General features: G+C 40.4%; 1 long non-coding RNA gene across 1 annotated transcript; it reads left to right on the top strand.

The window, feature by feature from the left end:
• Positions 1 to 1,067: 1,067 nt before the first annotated feature.
• Positions 1,068 to 14,655, top strand: LOC129490539 (uncharacterized). Its single transcript, XR_010113638.1, has 3 exons — positions 1,068 to 1,176; positions 2,803 to 2,847; positions 12,269 to 14,655. It is a non-coding gene; the product is annotated as an uncharacterized lncRNA (long non-coding RNA).
• The last annotated feature ends 3,746 nt before the right edge of the window (positions 14,656 to 18,401 follow it).

The following is an 18,401-nucleotide window of genomic DNA, read 5'->3' as shown; positions in this document are numbered from 1 at the left end:
GGAGTTACCTATTAAAATAAAGATTCCAAGTCAACTCCCAGTGCTTCTGATTCCGTCATTGGGATCCACATCCAGAAATCTGTATTTTTTACAAGCTTCTGAGTGATTCCAATGTGGGCCATCCTTGGGCTCTTTGAGATTACTTCCACATCACTAAGTTCAACTATTGCTGAATTCTTCATTGTGTGGATACAGCACTATTTATTCAAACAGTTACTTATTTGGGGTCACTTAGATTATTTGTATTTTTTCATTATTTTATTCATCTGCTGAAAAAATCTTTATTCCTACAACTTTGCTGTCATCCATGACTGAGCATTTGCTGCTTATACCCAAACTGTGTGGTATGTTACAGTGATGGGGCTTGGTGAGTGCTCTTCTCATCACTGAATGGGGATTGAGACGCAGATGCAGGAGAAAGCCTCTCAAAAAGCCACATCAAGCCCTGAAATGTGATTGAGAGGATTTAGGGTTTCATAGGAGAAGTGGAAAGGGGAAGCAGCTCAGTGTGTGAGGAAGTGAGATTCAAATTCCATGTGCTTGAACCTGGAAGCCAAAAGAGCTTATACACCTGGGGCCCAGCCAGCAGTCACTTATTTCTCTAGAAACTAGGAGAGGGACTAAAATAATCCCTTTTGTTGAAAATTTCAAAGTGGGGCAACAGCCTTGGGTCAAAAAGAAGGAATAATGGGAGGAGAGAGAGCAGAATGAGACAGCACAGCTTTCTGTCCCAGCACAGCTCATGAAAGAGAGGCCATGCAAAATGAAAGCATTCTTTGCACTAAACATTTCTGAGAGACACCAAGGCACAAATAGAGTTGCTTTGGTGTTGAAATGTCTAAAGAGGTGTAGCCACCATTTAGGGATGTGACACATTGAGGTTTGAGTGCTTTAAAGAACTTCAAAGAAAATGCAGCATCTTTTTGGGTCTTGATGGCCGGTGCCCATTCAAAGAACATTAGAGAAGATGATGGCTCAGTGGTGTCACCACAGATAGTGCTGAGGTGCTTTGATGTAGCTTTGTGGGCTGTATCAGCCTCAGCAGGAAGGAGGGTGAGTCAATGTCGAAGAAAGGAAAACCTAGAGTTCCGGGGACTGGCCAAGGACTTGCGTGTGAGGACTTGCGATGCATCTCCTTTGAGGGACTTTCAGGAATTATGTGGAAGGAGGCAAGAGGTGAGGATTTGAGTAATGTACCTGGAATCCCAAAATTCTACATTAGGAATGGAGACAAAAGCCAGAAAAATTCAGGTCACTCATGGACCAGAGCTACAAGGGCAGTGCCCACCTAAGAAGTTGTGGAGGGCAGTGTGTGCCTGGAAAGGATTGCTCATGTCCATGTGGGGTGTGTGATCACAGGAGTGGGTGAGGGAAAGCGTATCCCCTGAATCATTTATCAGAAGCCCCTCAGGAGCAACCAGACCCCCTAGGTTATTTCTTAGCAAACTCAGCCTCTTTTCTCATTTTGAGGTGGGTGAGGAAAACCAATTTTCCTCTCCGCCCCCATTTCCCCTGCTCCCCACCCTAAGCTCACTGAGAGTGAATGTTTGCTCCTGAAATAGAATCAGCTCTAAGAAAACTCCCTCGGCATCCTGCTCTATGTCGAAACAGAACACGACTGTGGGTGGGGGAATGGAAAGAGGGGTGGTCTGGGGCTGAGGTCACTGCTGGGGATGGGCTGTCCCTGTGCAAAAGGAGCTTATGGAGTGGCCCCTTGGAAGAAGCAGGTACGTGCAGTAAGTAAAGCACAAAACTTCTAGGTGTCTGTGTTGGTCCCAGCAAAAGCCTAAGAGTGCCCAGAACCGGATGTAGCAGCTTCCTGTTTGCTATTTCACACAACTCTGCAAAGAGCAACAAGGTTTTTCAGCCATATCCAGATTACACTTGTCTACTTGAATTTATTAATTAATCTGGGGAGAATTACCATTTTTAAAACTTTGTGTGTTCCCATCTGTAACATTCAGCAATATTTTTGATTCAAGTGAGAGAAACCTGACATAGTAGTGCAAACAATAACGGTTTCTATTTCTTATATGACAAGCAGTCTGGAGATGGGCATTCCAGGGCTGCTGAAGTGACTGTGTCATGTTTCTTGTCAGTGTCTTGGACTTCCGTTTGTATATGTTGATTTTCCCCCTTATGCTTATTGCTTCCTTGCCACAAGATGGTTGCAGCTACTCCAGGCATCAAGTCAGATTTGTATCAGGAAAAAGGAAGAAGAAAGAGGGTTGATGCCTCACCCAAAAAGCAAAAGAAAAAATAAAATAACAATAAAATAGAAATGATTTCAGACTTTTGTTTACCTTTCATTGGTCAGCACTTTGTAAAATATTATGCCTATCTGAAAGAAAATTTAGCAAAAACACATTTTATACTCCTCTCTCCCTAAATTTTGAATTTTGTTCACAAAAAAGGTGATGACAAGATTTCATATAGATAACTTGTAGCTCTGCTACACCATCCATCAATATTGTATATCTTTTCAATTTATTAAGTCTTCTGTTATGTTCTTTGTAAGCTCTTATTATTTTAATCTGTACATATCTTACATCTCTGTTGGATTTGTTTCTAGACATCCTGTACTTTTATTACTGTTACCTTTAAAAATACATATTTTCATTGGTTGTTGTATAGGAATTGGTTTTTGTATATTGAGCTCATTGAGTATAATTAGTTGTACTAGTTTGTAGATTCTCTTGGGTCATCTATGTAGAGAAGATAGACAAGCACATCATCTGTAAATATTACTACTTTTTAATTTCCCAATCCTTACATTTACTCCCTTTTCTATCTTATTGATAGGTTGGGACCTCAAATACAAGCCCAATTAAAAGGAATGCTAGAAAGGTAAAAGTTTCTAAGATTATACCATTGAGATATTTGCTATTTTTTTATTATTTGTTTTTGTAGTTCATGCAAGAGGGGTGGTTTGTATTAGGGTAGTGGCGGTAGAGAAAAATAGAAGTGACTATGTTGTTGAGGTATTCAGGAAATGGAATCACAGGGACTTGGTGATTGATACATTTGTGGGGTAAGGAAAAGAATGAAGCCAGTTAAAAAAACATTGTATTTTGACATAATTTCAGGATTACAGAAAAGTTGCAAGAAAAAGACAAAGAATTTCTGGAAACCCCTCACCAAGATTCAAAATGTCAACATTTTCTACATTCCTCACTCTCTCTTTCTTCTTCTTCTTCTTATTATACTTTAAGTTCTGGGATACATGTGCAGAACGTGCAGGTTTGTTACATAGGTATACATGTGCCATCGTGGTTTGCCGCACCCGTCAACTCGTCATTGACATTAGGTATTTCTCCTAATGCCATCCCTCCCCCATCCCCCCACCCCCTGACAGGCCCCAGTGTGTGATGTTCCCCTCCCTGCATCCATGTGTTCTCATTGTTCAACTCCCATTTATGAGTGGGAACACGCGGTGTTTGGTTTTCTGTTCCTGTGTTAGATTGCTGAGAATGGTGGTTTCCAGCTTCATCCATGTCCCTGCAAAGCACATGAACTCATTTTTTTTTATGGCTGCATAGTTTCTATGATGTGTATGTGCCACATTTTCTTTATCCAGCATTTATGCGGCCAAGAAGCACATGAAAAAAAGCTCATCATCACTGGTCATTAGAGAAATGCAAATCAAAACCACAATGAGATCATGCCAGTTAGAATGGCGATCATTAAAAAGTCAGGAAACGACAGATGCTGGAGAGGATGTGGAGAAATAGGAACGTTTTACACTGTTGGTGGGAGTGTAAATTAGTTCAACCACTGTGGAAGATAGTGTGGTGATTCCTCAAGGATCTAGAACCAGGAATGCCATTTGACCCAGCAATCCCATTACTGGGTATATACGCAAAGGATTATAAATCGTTCTCTTTCTTTCTTTTCTTTCTTTTCTCTCTCTCTTCCACTTAAAAGTAATTTGCAGGTATATTGCCTTTCTACAACTAAATTCTTCAGTGTGTTTTTCCAAAAGCAAGAGATTCTGTTTTAAACCTTGACCATTATTAAAATCCAAAGTTAATACTGCTATATGCTATAATTTAATCTACAGAATTTTTTCATATTTTTCCAATTTTTCTAATAATGTCCCTTATAGCAAAAGAAAATTCGAGATCATGCATAACACGTAGTTGTCTTTCTTTCTTTAGTTTCCTTAATCTGGAGCAGTTTCTGAGTCTTTCTATGTATTTCATGGCTTTGACAGTTTTTAAGAGGACAGGCCATTGTTTTGTAGAATGGGCCTCAGTTTGGGTTTGTCTGATGTTCCACATGATCACATCCAGATTATGGACTTTTGGCAGGGATCTCACAGAAGCAAGGCTAAGTTTTTGCATCACATCAGGAGGCTCTGCTGTCAACGAGTTTCATTATTGGAAATGTCACATTCCATCAACTGGTTAAAATTAAACCTGCTTGGTTTCTCCAGTAAAATAGTACATTTACCAATTTACCTTTTGTAATCAATTAAGTATCTTGTGGGGAGATACTCTTTAAATGTTCTCCTACTAGCTGCAATCATCTTGTCTAAAAGAATTATTTTTAGGATGACTGACAAATTATTTTCTGATTTTGTCATTCCTTCTACATTTATTATTATCTGACTTTCTTCTGTAAAGAAAAGCCTTTCCTTCTCTCCTACTTACTGCTTATACATTCATTTATTTATATCAGTGTGGACTTTGGAATTCTTTCTTTATTCAATAGGTTATAATGCTATTATTTATTTTGATGCTCAAATTGTCCCATGTTTGAGGAAGTAGTTGATTTTAACTTTCGGTTGTTTGGCTTAGACAACTGATTGAGTGAGCCTGCTTTTAACTGAAATAAGAAACCAAGGAGGAGGAGAAAACCGTTTCCCATTGTTGCTTTACTTTGCATCCTTTGACTACTTGTGAACTTTAATTCACATGTATTTATTTCCTTTTGTGAATCATTTTTTCATATCCTGTGTCCATTTCCCTATTTGTTGTCAGAATCTTTTATTGTTTAAGGATATCAGTTTTTCTCTGACATGAACATTACAAATTGCTTATTGAGAGGATACAGTGAACTAGAAGTTTTACCAACAATCTTATTTAACCCTCACAACAATCCTCTGACATAGTACTATTATTATTTTCATTTTATAGATGAGAAGGCAAGAGGGCTTAGAAATATTGCTCCAAATCATGGGCTAGCAACCACTGAAAGCCAGGATTTAAACCCATATCTGTGATACCAAAACTTTGATTCTTCATCTATAATTTTGCATGCTGCAGGCATGCAAAACTTTTTTAATGTTTTAAGAATGCTGGGAAATTGAATGTCATCCCCACAGCCCTTTTAAAGTTGCAACCACAAGACCAATTATTGTAATTACATCTTAAATGCAGATTTATTGTATCTAGCATGGCAGTACGAGTTGTATCATCATACTTATGCCATAGCAGCATTCTACATTTGTACTTGACAGTTCATTTGGGACTCAGCAAAATAAATATGTGAAGTAATTGGGTGCTCACATTAAGGCTTGTTGAGAATGACGTGACATATAGCAGACACCTGGTAAGGTTCATACACTTTGTGAAGATGACATGGTAGGGAAATGAAGACCACTGACTGAGAGCACAGCAACCCTGGGATGCCTCCAACCTTAACTCCAGGAAGCACCTCAGCCTTTTATCTGGGAAACATAAGGTTCAATAAAAATGGTCTTTGGGCAGGACGTGGTGGCTCACACCTGTAATCCCAGCACTTTACAAGGCCAATGCGGGTTTATTTCTTAAGCCCAGGAGCTCCAGACCAGCCTGGGAAATATGGTGAAACTCCTTCTCTACAAAAAATACAAAAATTAGGCGTTGTGTTGTGCACCCGTAAGCCCAGCTACTCGGGAGGATGAGGCGGGAGGATCGCTTGAGCCCCCCAGGGTGGTCGGGGTGAGCTGTGATCACGCCACTGCACTCCAGCCTGGGTGTCACAGCGAGACCCCGATTAAAGAAAAAAATAAAAAGTCTCTGAGGCCGCTTCTGGCCCTGACTTTCTGGAATCCTCCCATTCTTCTATAATAGGCACTTCTTGGTTTCCCTCATTTTTGCTTACTTTATTTTTCTTTCTTTTTCTCCTTCACGTGTCCTCTCTCCTTAACTTCCTTTTTCTCCTCTGATGTGCCTTAAATTTGCCAGGGGCTCCCTTTGGAAAAACCCTGCCTGGCCCTATTATCCCCCTGATCAAAATGGTCACACGTTGGTGGCCTGGGGGCTGCCCTCCTTGACTCATAATGCCAGGACCCCTTATTTACACAGCAGGAGAGGGAGGATTCTGCGAACTCCTGAATTGCCGCCTTTCAGCTCCTGCGGCTGCTCTGACTGTCTGCATTGCGCCGTCTAGTGTCCAGACTGAGTTCTTTCACTGTCTAGACTAGGGAGTCCAGAGCAGATTCTTTTACCCGCCACGTGAGGGAGCAATTCAGGAAAAATAAAACTTAGTAAAACACATTATTTTATTTTCAAATAATCGTAATTTTACTGAGTTCCAAGAAAAATGCACATTCTTAAAGTTTATATTGTAAAACTTATTGAATAGACGATCAATTAGAATATGGGAAGAAAGGTTTGGTTTCTAAAATATTAATAAGCATTTTTGACATAGCAACCCAGGGGAAGCATCTAGTCACTTATTCCTTGTGTTCATACAGTCCTGTCCTTTAGAGATCCCCAAGAGTGTGCATGTGTTTGATCTAAGTTTAGCCCCGATATAGCTGGAAGGAGCTATCTCTAGCCCTGACCTTTCCATGAAGCTCCAGATGGCCCGCTCAACTCTCCACATGTACCCGACAGACAAAACAAATGCAATTGTGTGCAAAGCAGAACTCTGGATTTCTCCCCTCCCGACCCTGCTCCACCCCATTCCCCCTTGGCACCGCCAGCCACTTATTCCCATAGGCCCAAAGCCTAGGAGTCATTCTTGACCTCTCTCTTTCCTGCACCTTGCATCCAGTTCACTGGTCATTCCTGGTAGCTCCACTTTCAAAATATATTCCAAATATAACCACTTCTTGGCACGGACACTGCTACCATCTTAGTCCACGTCCCCATTATCTTTCTTCTGATGACAGCAGTAACATTCTAAGTGGTCTGCGTTGTTCTCCCCTCCACCTGCCCTCACTTGCTTCACTTAAACAACCACAGCAGTCTTGGAAAAATGTATCACATCTGTGTTCAGAACCCTCCAATGACTTCCTGCCTCATTTAGAATTAAACTGCAAAGTCTTTCCCATGGCCTACTCTCTGATCTTGCCCTCCTCCACTCTTCTCACCCCTCACTCCTTTCCACCTGCAGGAATGTCCTTTCTGAAATGCTCTATTCCCAGATCTTTATTTTCTCCTTTGCTTTCTTCAGGTCTCTACTCGAATGTCATCCCCTCAAAAAAGACTCTCTTAGCCACTCTGTCACAGGGAGCCACCTCCACACTCTCTAGTCCCATATCCTGATGTATTTTTCTTTCAGCATTTACCCCTGAGAGAAGATTCCCTGTCTCTGTGTGTTCATACTCTACCCTCCCCTAAGATGTAACTAAGATGTCAGATTCATGGCCAGAGCATCTGTTTTGTTTGTTGCTGAATCCTCAGCTTTAAGCATATAGTGGCTACTCATTGATGGATGAAGGAATAAATTAATTATTAGCTTGAACCTTGTGAAATTGTTGACATTCTAAAAATTCTGGCCCACAAAAATAGCAATTCCAATAGTTCATCTTCATAATATAATATCGTTAGCATTTTATACCTAGGAAAACTGAAACTCAGTGAGTCAAGTGACTTCCCCAAGTGAAATAAAGAAAGAATGAGAGGCAGACTGAGAGCATTTCATTTCGTTCATGCAACACTGAATTGTTTTCTAGACACTGCTAGGTTTGGGAGCCATTGAGGAGAAGGGCTTGCCCCATCTCCTAACTCAGCCCTCTACCTTTGTGGCTAAAGGATCTCGTCAGCTCTGGCTGGCAGGAATGGGCAGGGCTATGTGTGAACCCGGAGTAGCCACCACCTCTCTGCAGAAAGGCCGGTGTCAGGGCAGTGTGGACTGATTCCCACTGCTTCTATGACCTCTGGCACGCAGGGATCCTGCCTGGTGGGCCTTGACCCTATTCCTTCTGTCTCAGAGGAAATGTAGAAAAATGTAGAACTGCTTCTGCATAGTGCCACTCCTCTGTCTATCCCCAATCTCCTCTTCAACATTGTGAAGCTGGAAATGACACACACGGGCCACCCTCTTGACTGCTGCTCCCCATGCATTGCTGACCCTCATAAGAGAGCCTGGATGGGAAACCGCACTGATCCTCCAATACTTCCATGCTCAATAAGCCATCTATGAGTTGGAAAGGGATTCAGAAACGGGGAAGGGGGCAGGTCGACCTATTTTGCTTTCACAGCAAAGGGTGTGTAGCATCAGGGTGACATTCAGGGCTGATTATTAGGTTGGTGCAGAAGTTCTTGTGGTTTTTGCCATTACTTTTGCACCAACCGAAAAAATGTGTCAAATTTTTCTTGCCGAGACGGCTGGCCCTCTGAGTCACAGTAGGAGCAGTATGTAACAGGAGGGGGGAAGAAAATGAAAAAGCCACACAACTGTCTCTTTCTTTGAGCCCTTTTCCAAGCTCTCCTTAAATTTTCAGTTTCTCCTCTTGGTCATTTTCCCCAACCAGTGCTTTGTTTCAGAATTATTAATAACTGGAAAAGTTCTGTTTTTTTTTTCTCTTTAACTGGCATTTTGCTTGTCCTGTGGCTTATTGAGCCCTAGGGAATTCATGCCCTATAAATAAATAAGACGATTATTATTATGTAGCTGTATTCAGAGCATTAGTTGAAAGGGAGAAGTGACATTTTTCTTTATTTGCTTTAGAAATATGTTGCAGTCACAATAGCTCTCCTCCTGCCCAGGATTAATGGCATAATTATTCACACCGGGCAACAGAGATGGAATGAGTTTGAACTTGGCATGAATTAATACACCAAAATATGCCTCTTGTTCTCCCTCACTGCCTAATTAATTCTGAATTATGAAATTCTCTGTGAGCTACCCAAAAAGCACGGTCACTGGATTCTGGTGCAATTATTCTTTCTTTGCAATAAAAATCAAGTGATTTGATAGTTATGGGCTGTTTGGAAAGAGAATATCCATTTGAATATCCTAGGAAGGAGGGAGCAGACCTCATAAGGGATTTTGCTAGATATTTTATAGTAAATAACCTGTATATGATGGACATGCAAGGGCCCCCAGGGGAGACTGAACTTTGCATGAACCGGCTTTACTGCTAGAGAAATAGAGGACTTAGGAGTACTGGGCCTTGATGTCTAGAATTTACACTATAGAAGGCCACGCCTTTGGATTAGGATATTTTGTTCAGAGGTTTCCAGTTAAATATGAATGAGTTGTCCATGGCGAACAGCACAATCACCTACCAACTCCCAACATAGGGTAAGGAGAACTTGCCACTGCATGACCAACTTTACTCACACTTTGCTAGCTTTTGCTAACACCTCTTCCAGGGATGAAGAATCAGGTGAATTATTGGAGCTCAAGACATTGAGTATATGAGCAGTTTCTTATTGTGGCATAAGAAACACAAACACAGCCCCTGCTCCCTTGCTCTCTCTTTCATCCCATGGGGGTGTGAAAGTGAATTCAGGACTGATCACTCTCTTCAGTTGACCTTCCTGCAGTTACCTAGAGAGGATAAAATCCCATTAATTGGATTCAGGACTTGGACAAGAAGGTTGAGCTGTAGGGTCTTAGTCAACATTATTAGGACTTTGACCTGGAGTTTTGGGGCACTTGTACACCATCAGTACAGGATATTTTAATTCTTATTTGTTTTATTCTTTGTGGGTGCCCCTCCCACAGTCCTCGGAGAACTGAAGGGGAGAGAATAATTGGCATGACAGTATTTTAATATATTTCTTTATGTTTTTGGCAATGATATGATGTAACACTATGGCATATTCATTGCTCATCTGAGCATCAATTAGTGCATCCTCTTACCTTGAAATGGTAGCCTTCTACTGGATTTCCCCATCCACATGTACACATCCTATATTGTCTCTTGTTTGGAAAACAAAACAAGACAGGAGTCTGTAAACTTCTTCATTCCCTTCAGGTAATTCTTCATGTCTCTGCTTCCCTTTAACGAAAATTTATATAAAAAAAAATCATGTGTATTTTTGTCTTCATTTTCTTTTTTTCTCTTTTTTTTTTTTTTTTTTTTTTTTGAGACGGAGTCTCGCTCTGTCACCCAGGCTGGAGTGCAGTGGCGCGACATTTTCTCAACTTATATTCTATCCAATTCTTGCCAATCTATGTTTCCCACCAATTAATGGAAATCATCTTTGTTAAAGTCATCAATATCCTCCTCCTTGCTAAATTTAGTATCATTTCTGTATCTTTTTCTTTTCCTCAGCAGTATGTGACACCATGGACTATGCTCTCTTTCATAAAGCACTTTTTTTTTTTTTTTTTTCCTGGCCTCTCATCTGGTTCTTTCCTGCCTCCTTCTGACACCTTTGTCCACGGTTTCTCAGCCTGTTTTCTTGGAGTGTTCTCTTCCCAGGCTCAGTCTGTCTCTTTATCTATGCTTATTCCCTATGTGATCTCATTGAGTGCTATGGCCTTAAATACATTACCCATACACAGATGACTCCTGTATTAACTAACTGTTGTCACAGTAGCAGGTAGTCCCAATATCTCACTGCCTTACAAAAACGATTTATTTCTTGACCATTTACACTAAGGCTGTGGGTCAGCTGTGGCTCTGCTTAGCTTTGCTAAACTCAGTGTGACTTATCATAGATTGAAGAGCCCTTTTCTGGAATATGTTGTCTTATTATGGAAAACAGAGCAAGAGAGTGCAACACAAACCATGAAATCATATTTAAAGCTTTTTCTCAGATATGTACATGTCCTCACATCTTATTAACTGAATTATTTCATGTATCCAAATATGTGAAGTGGAGACACATTGTCTCTCCAAAAGGGGAAGACAACTCACATGACAGAAAGTGAGTGAGGATAAATCATCCTATTAGACTATGGGAACAAATAATTGGGAATAATAATTCCATCTATCATGATACAACATTGATCACATATATTTTCTTCTCTCAGAATACATCATATTCTTGCCCATAAAAACTTAGCCTAAGGGCTGGCTGACACCTGTGATTCCAGCACTTTGGGAGGTTGAGGCAGGAGGATCACTTGAGCCCAGGAGGTTGAGGTTGCTGTGAGCTGTGATCACACCACTGCACTCCAGCCTCTGCGACAGAACAAGACCCTGTCTCTAAAGTCATTTAAAAGCAAATTAGCCTAAGGGCCAACTTTGCTTTTCAAATAGTCACAGACTGGCAGCACTTTTGACAACTTAACTCTCTCAAACACTTTGTTGTATTGTTTTAATCTATTTGGTACCTGTTGGATCCATGTTCCAATAGACACAACCATTACTCATTTCAAGATAGACTTTCTCTAGACTTGATTATGGGCATGAGACTATATCACGCTTTCACAGGAACGTACTCTTGATCTCTTTTCCCTGAGCCATTTTGTCCAATGGTGGAAAAAAAATGTCTGCAAGTAACCTTAATCCAATCAGAAATCTTAACATAGGTCTGATGATGACACCTTTGATTCTGTCTTTGCCCTGAGATGGAGTATTAAAAGGCCTTTCTATTCCAAGAAATACTTACGTTTTATATTTTATAGGTGGGAGGTGAGAAGGATTTTATTTTCCAAACTTGAAGGCCCAGAATTTCTTTGCTGCCTATTTTCCATCTCATTCATTGAAATAGGTGAATTCTTTCTGAGCTCACTTCTTATTCATATTACCATCAGGCTCTCTTTCAAATTTTTAATCCTTCTATATTTGTCCACATGCAACAAGTCCATTAGGGACATTATCTGCCTTCCAAGTTTAGAAGACACAGTTTGACCAAACTTTTCACTACTGCATATCATGAATCTTACTTGTCCAGCCTCCTGGAAGAATTCCCTTGCTACCTAGCCTTAAAGTTAATGCCTCATATTTTATATTTTTAGATATGGTAGCACTTCTGTTACCAATTTTTTTATTAGTTGGCCTTTACTGAGGTTGCAAATAACTCCAACATATCAGTACTTAACAACAATAAACATTTATTGATTTCTTGTTCATGTTACATGAGGGCTGAGGGATTATCTGTGACTCAGTTCAGCTTGACTGTGTTCAAGTCCATGTGTCTTTTTATTTCAGGACCCAGACTGATGCAGCCACCCTTATCTTGGACATATTGTTCTTATAGTGGAGAGCGGGAACAATAGAAACAGAGGTAAACCAGATAATCACATCAGAAACTTCTAGTTTGACATAGGAAACTCACATCTGGGTGGCCAGAACATGCTCACAAATTCCATAAGGAAGGAAGGTGTAGTCATCCCTGGAACACAAAGTCACATGACCAGAAAGAGAGAAAATAGCTGGGGTCAATAATACAATCTTCTAAGACTCCCAGACGTATGTCTTTAGCACTGGCTTCTCTTCCTTTTGAGCACCATACATATATTTAACTGCCTATCCAACATTGCTATTGAGATGTCCAATAAGCATCTCAGATTTAATATGCCTTAAACAAAACTCCTGAGTGCTCCATTCACCCCTACCTGTTATACTCTGTCTTCCCCACCTCAATAAATACCATCAGTATCCTCCCAGGTAATCAGGAGGAAACCTCCAAGTTTTCTTTGATTCACTTTTCCCTTTTGTATCCAATGCATGAGTAAATTCTGCTGGTTCTACCTTCAATATACATCCCGATTTCTTACCATCACCAGCACCATCATCCTAATAATCTCCTAACTTGTCTCCCTGCTTCTATTCTTGCCTCCCTAGAATAAATTCCTCATACAGAAGACAGAGAGATCTTTGAAGCATGCAAACTGTATCTTGTTAGTCCCTGCCCCAAACCCTGCAATGTCCTGTCCTACACAGACACTGGGTTTCTATTCTACATGGTCAAGTGTCAAGAGTAGGCTCAGAGTGACAGAAAGATCAGTATTAGAAATTTGTACACTTGGGTAAATCAAAAGAAATCTACTTCTCTAAAGGATAGTAAAAGCTCCTGTAGACTACATATCAAATGTATCAGCAACATTTTTCTGGACAAGTGGTGATTGTAAGCTTTTGGATCTCAAAATGCTTCATCAGCTAGCCACAAGGCACAGATAGTAATGTCTGAGTGAGTGTCACATCAGAACATTTGGAAGCTCAACCATCTCATTTTATGTTCATTAAAAAAATTTGTATAATTTTAAGGAGTACAAAGTGCAGTTTTGTTACATGCATATATTGCATAGTGGTCAATTCTGGGCTTTCAGTGTAACCATCATCCAAATAATGTGCATCGTACCCATTAAGTAATTTCTCGTCCCTCACCTCATTTCCACCCTCCTCACTTTATAGTCTCCAATGTGTATCATTCCACACTCTATGTCCATGTGTCCACATTATTTAGTTCCCACTTAAGTGAGAACAAGTGGTATCTGACTTTCTGTTTCTGTGTAGTTTCAGTTAAGATAATGGCCTCCAGTTCCTGCATGTTCCATGTTGCTGCCCCCATCTCTACTACAAATACAAAAATTAGCTGGGCGTGGTGGTGCGTGCCTGTAGTAGCAGCTACTTGGGAGGCCGAGGCAAGAAAATCGCTTGAACCCAGGAGGAGGAGGTTGCAGTGAGCCAGGATTGCATCACTGCACTCCAGCCTGGTGACAGAGCGAGACTCCGTCTCAAGCAAACAAACAAAAACGCCAACAACCATGATTTCATTCTTTTTTTATGCTTTGAATAGTATGAGGCTGAAGAGTTCTGTGTGTCTGTTGGTATGGACTGTGGTTGGAGCCCAACTCTGCTGAGCCAGGTACATTCAGGGTTATCCAACATCTAAGATCACTAGAGAGAATACCATGCCACCATAGGTTTAGATGCAAGTACAGCCCTCAGTTGACACCCTATCTTCCCCAGACTGATAGAGCCTGATCCAAGTGATTCCTGAATGCAGTCATGTAGATCTAGGCTCTGTTATCCAGGAGTCCCTGAGAGTCATGCTAACTGGCCTTCAGTGTGGTTCTAGTCCTCTCCTGCAGTTCTCCAGCATACTTCAAATAAAATTCAAAGTCCTGAAACTGTTTTTAAGGCCCAAGATAATCTGGTTACTGCCTAATTTATTTCTTCTGCTGTGGCTACATTGGCTTCTTACTGGTCCTAGAAGATGCCAAGCTCATTTCTGCTTCAGAAATTGCACACGTATGGTCCCTTGGATGGCTGCTCTTCATAAATCCCTCAGATGCATTCTCTCACCATTTCATTCAGGTCTCTATCCACATGTCACCTCTCAACAAGCACTTTTGGTCACTCAGTCCAAAATAGCTCCTGCTCACATTCATATCACTTTATATTGCCTTTTTGTATCTATAATACTGACCACTCATCACTTGACATAATATGTTTATTTGTTTACTCTTTGTCTTCCCCACTAGGACATAAAATCCACGAGGGCAAGCACTTTGGCTGTATTGGTTCCTTATGTATTCCCATCAATCGGAACAGCACTTAAAGAATTAACAATGCTTAATAAATATTTGTAGAACAAATAATATAATGCACGAGTGAATAAATAAGACAAAAGAGTTTGAAGAGGAATAAAGAAAATGTCTAGATGATGAAAATACTTCTGACAACACCACACAGAAGTACAGTATTGTTTTATTGATGAGGAAACTGAGGCTTACTTATCTTCCCCACAGTTGGTAAGGGGTAGAGTCAAGGCTCATTCCCAAATCAGTCTGATGCCAATGACATAACTGCAAACCTTATGTCATGCGTGCATCCAGGGGGAGCCTGAGATGAAACTTGGGTGTGGCTGCAAAATGAAAATGTCTATTTCTATTCTTTTATAAACTTATGTGATTTTAATTTCTATTTTTATAATGTATGCATTCATATAGTATACCACTAATGCATGTATATTTTATTACTAAATATTCACCAAAAGGGAATATATGCTCTAAAAATATTTGGAGGCCACTTATCTGGGTTGCCATCTGTTTCTAGGAAGTTCTGAGCAGGGTGGGGGTAGTGGGTGTCCGTGGTGATAAGGAACACAGAGGAAGTGGAAACGGAAGGGAATAAAACGTTGCCACCTGCAGCCTGGGTCTGTGGGTGGGGCAAATATGTAAGTGTGACTGTAAGGGTCAATTTTCTCAGATGTGTGTCTGGTGAAAATCCCCAACTTGCCACCACCGTAGCGAATAGTGGTCTGCATTAGCTTCAGGACAGGACTGGGCACATAACCAATGGAGGCTAATGTCTCTAAAGACATACTTATCCATCCAAACTCAGGAGAGGGCCAGGTTGAGAATTGCTTCCTCGTTCCTTTCCTTCCTGCTGTCCTCCATCTTCTCACATGCATTTGCAACTGTGTGCTCTCGCACGCACACCCAGCACAGATACACACTTCTGCACTTAGGACTTCTCACTGGCTGAGAGGAAGACCTGGCTTGAAATGGGGACCTTAAGGAAGTGAAGAGGCAGAAGAAATGATCCATTCTAGATCTCTCATTCTGTAGATTAGGAAACCAAGACTCAGAGATAGAAAATATAGTAGTTCCTGGCAGAACTAGGATTAAGTTCTCTCAGTCTCTTGACTTCCAGCCTCTGCAATCCTCACCCTTCCATGGAAGCCATTTTACCTCATTTATGCCCATTTTCTTACAAGGTAGCTTTTACACAGAAGGCTGGCCACATTCTCACAATACCAGGTCTTTAGAGCACTGCAACCCAGGAGGTCCTCAATAAGGAGGGTACACATAGATGAACCTTCCACATGAAGCATCTGCTTTTCCTTCAGTTTCATATGATGTGATCCTCACTCAGTAAAGACTGTGAAATATATTCCAGGAAGCACTGAATACTTCTTTTATCTTTATTTATAAACCTCTATGAGTCCTCCCAGCCCGTCCTCCAACTAGCAGGTCCTCACTGCCTTACAGAGCAGGAACCCAAGCAAGTACTTGAAGCTTAATTGATCTGGATGTTTAGAATCAAACTTCATTAGCTGAAATTACTGCAGTTTGCCTAATTTGTTTCTCTACGTGAGCTCTGATAAGGTTGGTTTAACATCTTCTAAACTGTGGTGTTTATCATCATCAATGCCTACTCAAATTACCCCTGCAGAGTAATGGGCCAAGAGAAAAATGGTTTAAAAGTTATAGCTACTTTTTATGGACATTTCTACACATACCATACACAGTATGTGATGTCCAAGTCACTACAAAAAAGCACTTATTTCCACAGGGCAACTTCACTTTTTAAAAACAAAACACGGCCAGAAAAATCCTGTCAATCATCAATATTCAAACATTTTTAGGTGTTAGAAATTCTATACATTAGGAGATTTTTTTTCTATTTATAGACAGTGATAGACCCATTGTTTTGTTATTTTTCCAGTCTGCTAGAGACTTTTGACTAACCTGTGTGTGCGTATGTGTTTGCAAATACATATATTTGTGTTTGTGAACAAAGCATTAATTTAAAAGAGGTTTGTCTCTAAGAATGGTTCTATTGATCTATTCCAAATGCAAATAAACTTTTAGCATGATTGAAAGTTGTATTGAGTCTCTAGGAGGAAAAGTGGCTGCTTACAGAAGCAATGGTTGCTTGTATAAGGAACAATGGTTGCTTCTATAAGGAGGGGCACTGTGAGGGAAACTTTCTCCTATGAACCCATTTATCTGTCTTTAATTGCACATGTTATCTTCTCCAATAATTAAAAACAAAAAATGCATTGTCAGTAACAATAATCCCAAATAATCATTTTTTCATAATACTACTACCTGTTAGTTGTGCTATATATATACAGCTTATATTACTATCTACATACAAATATGTCATTTCAGTGTGTTCTGGCAGTAGCCAGGTAGGTGTCTGAGAGTTGTGTTGACAGTCTATCCACTGGTTATTGCTTTAACATGGAAATTTAATGTGAGGAAGCATGGCCAACACTGAGAATATAGAGACTTATTTTAACATCATCACACCTACCTCAATATTTTGTGTCCTTCTCCTAGGATGAATGAACATTTCATTCATTCATGCTGACAGAAGCTCTGGTTTCAAAAGGGACCAGTCACCATCAGATTTGTAAGAAGTGTGTCTTTTAGATGGTCCAGATAACCTTTCTATATTGACAAAAATCAGCATATTTCCACATTTCCTCATACTTCTTAAGTATACCCACTTGTGCTAGAAATGGAAAATTCAGAAAATGAAACATAAAATCCAGAGCCCAAACACCATGCATACAAAAAATAGGGAACTCAGATAATAAGCAAAATTTGTCTTTCTTATTTGTTATCTACACGATTGTATCAATTCTTGACTTAAATACCATGCACCCCTGGACTGACTGCATGGGAGTCCAAATGATGTAGGGAATAATCATGGTCACACTGGCATGTGTATTTAGGTTTCACTTGACAGTTCTCACCAGGGGAATTGTGAAGCACTTGGCCTCTTGTCCCTTTTCAAGGTCTCACCCACATCCATTATTTTAAGGAGCCCTCCAGGAGTCACTCTTCACTTAAGGGTCACTCTAGAATACCTCTGAACTGCTTCTCACACCTCTTGCGGCTTGTGCTTTGCTATTGTTCACTTGCAAGCCTCTTTCCAGGTGCTTCCTCCAGGTTAACACAACATCACTGGAGCTGCCCACCTGGCTCAGGAAATGCCACCTGCCCTGTGCGTGGGCCCTTGCTGCTGCCATCCACTTGCCAATGGAGAGGGAAATAGCCACCGTCTTCAATTGGTCTGACCCTCTTACTGGGATCCCACAGTCAGGTTTCATGGCTCAGAGCTGCTCCAGTGCTTCTGCTTTTTTAGAAAACAGCTTTATTCAGATAGTCACATACTATACAACTCGCCCGTTTAAAGTGTACAAATCAGTGTTTTTTGGTATATTGTGTTATTAATTTTTAAAAATTGTAAAATGTATACAACAGAACATTTACCATTTCAACCACTTTTAAGTGTACAATTCAATGGCATTAATTACATTCACAACGTTGTGCAAACATGACTATTTCCAAAACTTTTTCATCATCCCAAACAGAAACTCTTAACCATTAAAAAATAACTCCCTATTTCTCTCTCCTCCAACACCTTGTAACCTCTAATCTATTCTTTACCTATGCATTTGCCACATTCTAAGTACCTCATATATGTAGAATCATACAATACTTATCTTTTTATTTTGGTATCTTTCATTTAGCATAACGTCTTCCAATTCGTTCATGTTGTAGCATGCATCAGAACTTCATGACTTAATGGCTGAATA

This window comes from Symphalangus syndactylus, chromosome 9, assembly GCF_028878055.3.
Source record: "Symphalangus syndactylus isolate Jambi chromosome 9, NHGRI_mSymSyn1-v2.1_pri, whole genome shotgun sequence".
Classification (NCBI taxonomy): Eukaryota; Metazoa; Chordata; class Mammalia; order Primates; family Hylobatidae; genus Symphalangus; species Symphalangus syndactylus.
The sequence above is the reverse complement of the archived record's forward strand: the minus strand, read 5'-3'. Positions and strand labels throughout refer to the sequence as shown.